At 49.5% G+C, this 12,773-nt stretch overlaps 1 long non-coding RNA gene across 1 annotated transcript; it reads right to left on the bottom strand.

The window, feature by feature from the left end:
• Positions 1-887: 887 nt before the first annotated feature.
• Positions 888-3,730, bottom strand: LOC122463942. The gene is made up of 3 exons (XR_006287722.1): positions 3,689-3,730; positions 3,545-3,580; positions 888-916 (listed from the first exon to the last, which is right to left on the bottom strand). It is a non-coding gene; the product is annotated as an uncharacterized LOC122463942 (long non-coding RNA).
• Between the last annotated feature and the right edge of the window lie 9,043 nt (positions 3,731-12,773).

A 12,773-nucleotide genomic window follows, 5' to 3' on the forward strand; every position in this document is an offset into this window, starting at 1 on the left:
ACTGCTGCGTATTACACCTGGTAGATCACGGACACAACTGCTGCGACTTATACCTGGTAGGACACGCACACAACTGCTGCGAATTATACCTGGTAGGTCACGCACACAACTGCTGCGAATTATACCTGGTAGGTCACGCACACAACTGCTGGAAATTATACCTGGTAGGACACACACACACATGCTGCAAATTATACCTGGTAGGACACGCACACACATGCTGCGAATTACACATGGTAGGTCACGCACACACATGCTGCAAATTACACCTGGTACGACACGCGCACACATGCTGCGAATTACACCTGGTAGGTCACGCACAAACTGCTGTGAGTTACACCTGGTAGGAGACGCACACAACTGCTGGGAATTACACATTGTAGGTCAGGCACACAACTACTGCTAATTACACCTGGTAGGACACACGCACAACTGCTGCGAATTACACATTGTAGGTCAGGCACACAACTGCTGCTAATTACACCTGGTAGGACACGCACACAACTGCTACGAATTACACCTGGTAGATCACGGACACAAATGCTGCGAATTATACCTGGTAGGATACGCACAAAAATGCTGTGAATTACACCTGGTAGGAGACGCACACAACTGCTGCGAATTACACATTGTAGGTCAGGCACACAACTGCTGCTAATTATACCTGGTAGGACACGCACACACATGCTGCAAATTACACCTGGTAGGACACGCACACACCTGCTGCGAATTACACCTGGTAGGACACGCACACACCTGCTTCGAATTATACCTGGTAGGACACGCACACAACTGCTGCGAATTGCACCTCGTAGGACACGCACACAACTGCTGCGAATTACACCTGGTAGGACACGCACACAACTGCTGCTAATTACACCTGGTAGGACACGCACACAACTGCTACGAATTACACCTGGTAGATCACGGACACAAATGCTGCGAATTATACCTGGTAGGACACGCACACAACTGCTGCGAATTACACCTGGTAGATCACGGACACAAATGCTGCGAATTATACCTGGTAGGACACGCACACAACTGCTGCGAATTACACCTGGTAGGACACGCACACAACTGCTGCGACTTATACCTGGTAGGACACGCACACAACTATTGCGAATTATACCTGGTAGGACACACACACAACTGCTGCGAATTATACCTGGTAGGTCAGACACACAAGTGCTGCGAATTATACCGGGTAGGACACGCACACAAATGCTGAGAATTACACCTGGTAGTTCATGCACACAAATGCTGAGAATTACACCTGGTAGTTCACGCACACACATACTGCGAATTATACCTGGAAGGACACGCACACAACTGCTGCGAATTGCACCTGGTAGGACACGCACACAACTGCTGCGAATTGCACCTGGTAGGACACGCACACAACTGCTGCGAATTACACCTGGTAGGTCACGCACACACCTGCTGCGAATTATACCTGGTAGGAAACGCACACACATGCTGCAAATTACACCTGGTAGGACACGCACACACATGCTGCAAATTACACCTGGTAGGACATGCACACACATGCTGCAAATTACACCTGGTAGGAAACGCACACACATGCTGCAAATTACACCTGGTAGGACACGCACACACATGCTGCAAATTACACCTGGTAGGACACGCACACACCTGCTGCGAATTGCACCTGGTAGGACACGCACACACCTGCTGCGAATTATACCTGGTAGGACACGCACACAACTGCTGCGAATTACACCTGGTAGGACATGCACACAACTGCTGCGAATTACACCTGGTAGGACACGCACACACCTGCTTCGAATTCTACCTGGTAGGTCAGGCACACAACTGCTGCGAATTACACCTGGTAGGACACGCACACACCTGCTGCAAATTATACCTGGTAGGTCAGGCACACAACTGCTGCGAATTACACCTGGTAGAACACGCACACAACTGCTGCGAATTACACCTGGTAGGACACGCACACACCTGCTTCGAATTATACCTGGTAGGTCAGGCACACAACTGCTGCGAATTACACCTGGTAGGACACGCACACAACTGCTGCGAATTACACCTGGTAGGACACGCTCACAACTGCTGCGAATTACACCTGGTAGAACACGCACACAACTGCTGCGAATTACACCTGGTAGGACACGCACACAACTGCTGCTAATTATACCTGGTAGGACACGCACACAAATGCTGCGAATTATGCCTGGTAAGTCACGCACACAACTGCAGCGAATTATACGTGGTAGGACACGCACACAACTGCTACGACTTATACCTGGTAGATCACGCACACAACTGCTGCGAATTACACCTGGTAGGAGACGCACACAACTGCTGCGAATTACACCTGGTAGGAGACGCACACAACTGCTGCGAATTATACCTGGTAGGTCAGGCAAACAAGTGCTGCAAATTATACCGGGTAGGACATGCACACAAATGCTGAGAATTACACCTGGTAGGACACGCACATACATGCTGCAAATTACACCTGGTAGGTCACGCACACACATGCTGCGAATTATACCTGGAAGGACACGCACACAACTGCTGCGAATTGCACCTGGTAGGACACGCACACACCTGCTGCGAATTATACCTGGTAGGAAACGCACACACCTGCTTCGAATTATACCTGGTAGGTCAGGCACACAACTGCTGCGAATTACACCTGGTAGGACACGCACACAACTGCTGCGAATTACACCTGGTAGGACACGCACACACCTGCTTCGAATTATACCTGGTAGGTCAGGCACACAACTGCTGCGAATTACACCTGGTAGGACACGCACACAACTGCTGCGAATTACACCTGGTAGGACACGCACACACATGCTGCAAATTATACCTGGTAGGACACGCACATACATGCTGCAAATTACACCTGGTAGGTCACGCACACACATGCTGCGAATTATACCTGGAAGGACACGCACACAACTGCTGCGAATTATACCTGATAGGTCAGGCACACAAATGCTGTGAATTACAACTGGTAGGTCACGCACACAACTGCTGCGAATTATACCTGATAGGTCAGGCACACAAATGCTGTGAATTACAACTGGTAGGTCAGGCACACAACTGCTGCGAATTACACCTGGTAGGACACGCACACAACTGCTGCGAATTACACCTGGTAGGACACGCACACAAATGCTGCGAATTACACCTGGTAGGACACGCACACAACTGCAGCGAATTACACCTGGTAGGACACGCACACAACTGCTGCGAATTATACCTGGTAGGACACGCACACAAATGCTGCGAATTATGCCTGGTAAGTCACGCACACAACTGCTGCGAATTACACCTGGTAGGAGACGCACACAACTGCTGCGAATTATACCTGGTAGGTCAGGCACACAACTGCTGCAAATTATACCGGGTAGGACATGCACACAAATGCTGAGAATTACACCTGGTAGTTCACGCACACACATACTGCGAATTATACCTGGAAGGACACGCACACAACTGCTGCGAATTACACCTGGTATATCACGGACACACATCGGGCGAATTACACCTGGCAGGACACGCACACAACCGCTGCGAATTATAACTGGTAGGACACACACACAACTGCTGCGAATTATACCTGGTAGGACACGCACACAACTGCTGCGAATTACACCTGGTAGGACATGCACACACATGCTGCAAATTATACCTGGTAGGACACGCACACAAATGCTGCGAATTACACCTGGTAGGACACGCACAAAACTGCTGTGAATTACAGCTGGTAGGAGACGCACACAACTGCTACGACTTATACCTGGTAGATCACGCACACAACTGCTCCGAATTATACCTGTTAGGTCACGCACACAATGCTGCGAATTACACCTGGCAGGACACGCACACAACTGCTGCGAATTATACCTGGTAGCTCACGCACACAACTGCTGCGTATTACACCTGGTAGATCACGGACACAACTGCTGCGACTTATACCTGGTAGGACACGCACACAACTGCTGCGAATTATACCTGGTAGGTCAGGCACACAACTGCTGCGAATTACACCTGGTAGGACACGCACACAACTGCTGCGAATTACACCTGGTAGGACACACACACACATGCTGCAAATTATACCTGGAAGGACACGCACACAACTGTTGCGAATTATACCTGATAGGTCAGGCACACAAATGCTGCGAATTACACCTGGTAGGACACGCACACAACTGCTGCGAATTATACCTGGTAGGTCAGGCACACAAATGCTGCGATTTATACCTGGTAGTTACGCACACAACTGTTGCAAATTATACCTGGTAGGACACACACACAACTGCTGCGAATTATACCTGGTAGGTCAGGCACTCAAGTGCTGCGAATTATACCGGGTAGGACACGCACACAAATGCTGAGAATTACACCTGGTAGTTCACGCACACACATGCTGCAAATTATACCTGGAAGGACACGCACACAACTGCTGCGAATTGCACCTGGTAGGACACGCACACACCTGCTGCGAATTATACCTGGTAGGAAACGCACACACCTGCTGCAAATTATACCTGGTAGGTCAGGCACACAACTGCTGCGAATTACACCTTTTAGGACGCGCACACAACTGCTGCGAATTACACCTGGTAGGACACGCACACACCTGCTTCGAATTATACCTGGTAGGTCAGGCACACAACTGCTGCGAATTACACCTGGTAGGACACGCACACACCTGCTGCGAATTACATCTGGTAGGACACGCACACACCTGCTTCGAATTATACCTGGTAAGTCACGCACACAACTGCAGCGAATTATACCTGGTAGGACACGCACACAACTGCTACGACTTATACCTGGTAGATCACGCACACAACTGCTGCGAATTACACCTGGTAGGAGACGCACACAACTGCTGCGAATTACACCTGGTAGGACACGCACACACCTGCTTCGAATTATACCTGGTAGGACACGCACACACATGCTGCAAATTACACCTGGTAGGTCACGCACACACATGCTGCGAATTATACCTGGAAGGACACGCACACAACTGCTGCGAATTATACCTGATAGGTCAGGCACACAAATGCTGTGAATTACAACTGGTAGGTCAGGCACACAACTGCTGCGAATTACACCTGGTAGGACACGCACACAACTGCTGCGAATTACACCTGGTAGGACACGCACACAAATGCTGCGAATTACACCTGGTAGGACACGCACACAACTGCTGCGAATTATACCTGGTAGGACACGCACACAAATGCTGCGAATTACACCTGGTAGGTCACGCACACAACTGCAGCGAATTATACCTGGTAGGACACGCACACAACTGCTACGACTTATACCTGGTAGATCACGCACACAACTGCTGCGAATTACACCTGGTAGGAGACGCACACAACTGCTGCGAATTATACCTGGTAGGTCAGGCACACAAGTGCTGCAAATTATACCGGGTAGGACATGCACACAAATGCTGAGAATTACACCTGGTAGTTCACGCACACACATACTGCGAATTATACCTGGAAGGACACGCACACAACTGCTGCGAATTACACCTGGTATATCACGGACACACATCGGGCGAATTACACCTGGCAGGACACGCACACAACTGCTGCGAATTATAACTGGTAGGACACGCACAAAACTGCTGTGAATTACACCTGGTAGGAGACGCACACAACTGCTACGACTTATACCTGGTAGATCACGCACACAACTGCTCCGAATTATACCTGGTAGGTCACGCACACAATGCTGCGAATTACACCTGGCAGGACACGCACACAACTGCTCCGAATTATACCTGGTAGGTCACGCACACAATGCTGCGAATTACACCTGGTAGGTCAGGCACACAACTGCTGCGAATTATACCTGGTAGATCACGGACACAACTGCTCCGAATTATACCTGGTAGGACACGCACACAACTGCTGCGAATTACACCTGGTACGTCACGCACACAACTGCTGCGAATTACACCTGGTAGGACACGCACACAACTGCTGCGAATTATACCTGTTAGGTCACGCACACACATGCTGCGAATTACACCTGGCAGGACACGCACACAACTGCTGCGAATTATACCTGGTAGGTCACGCACACAACTGCTGCGAATTACACCTGGTAGATCACGGACACAACTGCTGCGACTTATACCTGGTAGGACACGCACACAACTGCTGCGAATTATACCTGGTAGGTCACGCACACAACTGCTGCGAATTATACCTGGTAGGTCACGCACACAACTGCTGGAAATTATACCTGGTAGGACACACACACACATGCTGCAAATTATACCTGGTAGGACACGCACACACATGCTGCGAATTACACATGGTAGGTCACGCACAAAAATGCTGTGAGTTACACCTGGTAGGAGACGCACACAACTGCTGGGAATTACACATTGTAGGTCAGGCACACAACTACTGCTAATTACACCTGGTAGGACACACGCACAACTGCTGCGAATTACACATTGTAGGTCAGGCACACAACTGCTGCTAATTACACCTGGTAGGACACGCACACAACTGCTACGAATTACACCTGGTAGATCACGGACACAAATGCTGCGAATTATACCTGGTAGGACACGCACACAACTGCTGCGAATTACACCTGGTAGGACACGCACACAACTGCTGCTACTTATACCTGGTAGGACACGCACACAACTATTGCGAATTATACCTGGTAGGACACACACACAACTGCTGCGAATTATACCTGGTAGGTCAGACACACAAGTGCTGCGAATTATACCGGGTAGGACACGCACACAAATGCTGAGAATTACACCTGGTAGTTCACGCACACAAATGCTGAGAATTACACCTGGTAGTTCACGCACACACATACTGCGAATTATACCTGGAAGGACACGCACACAACTGCTGCGAATTGCACCTGGTAGGACACGCACACAACTGCTGCGAATTACACCTGGTAGGTCACGCACACACCTGCTGCGAATTATACCTGGTAGGAAACGCACACACATGCTGCAAATTATACCTGGTAGGACACGCACACACATGCTGCAAATTACACCTGGTAGGACACGCACACACATGCTGCAAATTATACCTGGTAGGTCAGGCACACAACTGCTGCGAATTACACCTGGTAGGACACGCACACAACTGCTGCGAATTACACCTGGTAGGACACGCACACACCTGCTTCGAATTATACCTGGTAGGACACGCACATACATGCTGCGAATTATACCTGGTAGGACACGCACACAACTGCTGCGAATTATACCTGGTAGTTCAGGCACACAACTGCTGCGAATTACACCTGGTAGGACACGCACACAACTGCTGCGAATTACACCTGGTAGGACACGCACACACCTGCTTCGAATTATACCTGGTAGGACACGCACACAACTGCTGCGAATTGCACCTGGTAGGACACGCACACAACTGCTGCGAATTGCACCTGGTAGGACACGCACACACATGCTGCAAATTATACCTGGTAGGACACGCACACAAATGCTGCGAATTACACCTGGTAGGACACGCACAAAACTGCTGTGAATTACAGCTGGTAGGAGACGCACACAACTGCTACGACTTATACCTGGTAGATCACGCACACAACTGCTCCGAATTACACCTGGTGGATCACGGACACAAATGCTGGGAATTACACCTGGTAGCTCACGCACACAACTGCTGCGTATTACACCTGGTAGATCACGGACACAACTGCTGCGACTTATACCTGGTAGGACACGCACACAACTGCTGCGAATTATACCTGGTAGGTCAGGCACACAACTGCTGCGAATTACACCTGGTAGGACACGCACACAACTGCTGCGAATTACACCTGGTAGGACACACACACACATGCTGCAAATTATACCTGGAAGGACACGCACACAACTGTTGCGAATTATACCTGATAGGTCAGGCACACAAATGCTGCGAATTACACCTGGTAGGACACGCACACAACTGCTGCGAATTATACCTGGTAGGTCAGGCACACAAATGCTGCGATTTATACCTGGTAGTTACGCACACAACTGCTGCAAATTATACCTGGAAGGACACGCACACAACTGTTGCGAATTATACCTGATAGGTCAGGCACACAAATGCTGCGAATTACACCTGGTAGGACACGCACACAACTGCTGCGAATTATACCTGGTAGGTCAGGCACACAAATGCTGCGATTTATACCTGGTAGTTACGCACACAACTGCTGCAAATTATACCTGGTAGGACACACACACAACTGCTGCGAATTATACCTGGTAGGTCAGGCACTCAAGTGCTGCGAATTATACCGGGTAGGACACGCACACAAATGCTGAGAATTACACCTGGTAGTTCACGCACACACATGCTGCAAATTATACCTGGAAGGACACGCACACAACTGCTGCGAATTGCACCTGGTAGGACACGCACACACCTGCTGCGAATTATACCTGGTAGGAAACGCACACACCTGCTGCAAATTATACCTGGTAGGTCAGGCACACAACTGCTGCGAATTACACCTGGTAGGACGCGCACACAACTGCTGCGAATTACACCTGGTAGGACACGCACACACCTGCTTCGAATTATACCTGGTAGGTCAGGCACACAACTGCTGCGAATTACACCTGGTAGGACACGCACACACCTGCTGCGAATTACATCTGGTAGGACACGCACACACCTGCTTCGAATTATACCTGATAGGTCATAAACACACAGGCTGCGAAATACAGCTGTAGGACACGCACACAACTGCTGCAAATTATACCTGGTAGGACACGCACATACATGCTGCAAATTACACCTGGTAGGTCACGCACACACATGCTGCGAATTATACCTGGAAGGACACGCACACAACTGCTGCGAATTATACCTGATAGGTCAGGCACACAAATGCTGTGAATTACAACTGGTAGGTCACGCACACAACTGCTGCGAATTATACCTGATAGGTCAGGCACACAAATGCTGTGAATTACAACTGGTAGGTCAGGCACACAACTGCTGCGAATTACACCTAGTAGGACACGCACACAACTGCTGCGAATTACACCTGGTAGGACACGCACACAACTGCTGCGAATTACACCTGGTAGGACACGCACACAACTGCTGCTAATTATACCTGGTAGGACACGCACACAAATGCTGCGAATTATGCCTGGTAAGTCACGCACACAACTGCAGCGAATTATACCTGGTAGGACACGCACACAACTGCTACGACTTATACCTGGTAGATCACGCACACAACTGCTGCGAATTACACCTGGTAGGAGACGCACACAACTGCTGCGAATTACACCTGGTAGGACACGCACACACCTGCTTCGAATTATACCTGGTAGGACACGCACACACATGCTGCAAATTACACCTGGTAGGTCACGCACACACATGCTGCGAATTATACCTGGAAGGACACGCACACAACTGCTGCGAATTATACCTGATAGGTCAGGCACACAACTGCTGCGAATTACACCTGGTAGGACACGCACACAACTGCTGCGAATTACACCTGGTAGGACACGCACACAAATGCTGCGAATTACACCTGGTAGGACACGCACACAACTGCTGCGAATTATACCTGGTAGGACACGCACACAACTGCTACGACTTATACCTGGTAGATCACGCACACAACTGCTGCGAATTACACCTGGTAGGAGACGCACACAACTGCTGCGAATTATACCTGGTAGGTCAGGCACACAAGTGCTGCAAATTATACCGGGTAGGACATGCACACAAATGCTGAGAATTACACCTGGTAGTTCACGCACACACATACTGCGAATTATACCTGGAAGGACACGCACACAACTGCTGCGAATTACACCTGGTATATCACGGACACACATCGGGCGAATTACACCTGGCAGGACACGCACACAACTGCTGCGAATTATAACTGGTAGGACACGCACACAACTGCTGCGAATTATACCTGGTAGGACACGCACACAAATGCTGCGAATTATACCTGGTAGGTCACGCACAAAACTGCTGTGAATTACACCTGGTAGGAGACGCACACAACTGCTACGACTTATACCTGGTAGATCACGCACACAACTGCTCCGAATTATACCTGGTAGGTCACGCACACAATGCTGCGAATTACACCTGGCAGGACACGCACACAACTGCTCCGAATTATACCTGGTAGGTCACGCACACAATGCTGCGAATTACACCTGGTAGGTCAGGCACACAACTGCTGCGAATTATACCTGGTAGATCACGGACACAACTGCTCCGAATTATACCTGGTAGGACACGCACACAACTGCTGCGAATTACACCTGGTACGTCACGCACACAACTGCTGCGAATTACACCTGGTAGGACACGCACACAACTGCTGCGAATTATACCTGTTAGGTCACGCACACACATGCTGCGAATTACACCTGGCAGGACACGCACACAACTGCTGCGAATTATACCTGGTAGGTCACGCACACAACTGCTGCGAATTACACCTGGTAGATCACGGACACAACTGCTGCGACTTATACCTGGTAGGACACGCACACAACTGCTGCGAATTATACCTGGTAGGTCACGCACACAACTGCTGCGAATTATACCTGGTAGGTCACGCACACAACTGCTGGAAATTATACCTGGTAGGACACACACACACATGCTGCAAATTATACCTGGTAGGACACGCACACACATGCTGCGAATTACACATGGTAGGTCACGCACAAAAATGCTGTGAGTTACACCTGGTAGGAGACGCACACAACTGCTGGGAATTACACATTGTAGGTCAGGCACACAACTACTGCTAATTACACCTGGTAGGACACACGCACAACTGCTGCGAATTACACATTGTAGGTCAGGCACACAACTGCTGCTAATTACACCTGGTAGGACACGCACACAACTGCTACGAATTACACCTGGTAGATCACGGACACAAATGCTGCGAATTATACCTGGTAGGACACGCACACAACTGCTGCGAATTACACCTGGTAGGACACGCACACAACTGCTGCTACTTATACCTGGTAGGACACGCACACAACTATTGCGAATTATACCTGGTAGGACACACACACAACTGCTGCGAATTATACCTGGTAGGTCAGACACACAAGTGCTGCGAATTATACCGGGTAGGACACGCACACAAATGCTGAGAATTACACCTGGTAGTTCACGCACACAAATGCTGAGAATTACACCTGGTAGTTCACGCACACACATACTGCGAATTATACCTGGAAGGACACGCACACAACTGCTGCGAATTGCACCTGGTAGGACACGCACACAACTGCTGCGAATTGCACCTGGTAGGACACGCACACAACTGCTGCGAATTACACCTGGTAGGTCACGCACACACCTGCTGCGAATTATACCTGGTAGGACACGCACACACATGCTGCAAATTACACCTGGTAGGACACGCACACACATGCTGCAAATTACACCTGGTAGGACACGCACACACATGCTGCAAATTATACCTGGTAGGTCAGGCACACAACTGCTGCGAATTACACCTGGTAGGACACGCACACAACTGCTGCGAATTACACCTGGTAGGACACGCACACACCTGCTTCGAATTATACCTGGTAGGACACGCACATACATGCTGCGAATTATACCTGGTAGGACACGCACACAACTGCTGCGAATTACACCTGGTAGGACACGCACACAACTGCTGCGAATTACACCTGGTAGGACACGCACACACCTGCTTCGAATTATACCTGGTAGGACACGCACACAACTGCTGCGAATTGCACCTGGTAGGACACGCACACAACTGCTGCGAATTGCACCTGGTAGGACACGCTCACAACTGCTGCGAATTACACCTGGTAGAACACGCACACAACTGCTGCGAATTATACCTGGTAGGACACGCACACAACAGCTGCAAATTATACCTGGTAGGACACGCACACACATGCTGCGAATTACACATGGTAGGTCACGCACAAAAATGCTGTGAATTACACCTGGTAGGAGACGCACACAACTGCTGCGAATTACACATTGTAGGTCAGGCACACAACTGCTGCTAATTATACCTGGTAGGACACGCACACACATGCTGCAAATTATACCTGGTAGGACACGCGCACACATGCTGCGAATTACACCTGGTAGGTCACGCACAAACTGCTGTGAATTACACCTGGTAGGAGACGCACACAACTGCTGGGAATTACACATTGTAGGTCAGGCACACAACTACTGCTAATTACACCTGGTAGGACACACGCACAACTGCTGCGAATTACACATTGTAGATCAGGCACACAACTGCTGCTAATTACACCTGGTAGGACACGCACACAACTGCTACGAATTACACCTGGTAGATCACGGACACAAATGCTGCGAATTATACCTGGTAGGACACGCACACAACTGCTGCGAATTACACCTGGTAGGACACGCACACAACTGCTGCTACTTATACCTGGTAGGACACGCACACAACTATTGCGAATTATACCTGGTAGGACACACACACAACTGCTGCGAATTATACCTGGTAGGTCAGACACACAAGTGCTGCGAATTATACCGGGTAGGACACGCACACAAATGCTGAGAATTACACCTGGTAGTTCACGCACACAAATGCTGAGAATTACACCTGGTAGTTCACGCACACACATACTGCGAATTATACCTGGAAGGACACGCACACAACTGCTGCGAATTGCACCTGGTAGGACACGCACACAACTG

Source organism: Chelonia mydas, chromosome 28 (assembly GCF_015237465.2).
Source record: "Chelonia mydas isolate rCheMyd1 chromosome 28, rCheMyd1.pri.v2, whole genome shotgun sequence".
Classification (NCBI taxonomy): Eukaryota; Metazoa; Chordata; order Testudines; family Cheloniidae; genus Chelonia; species Chelonia mydas.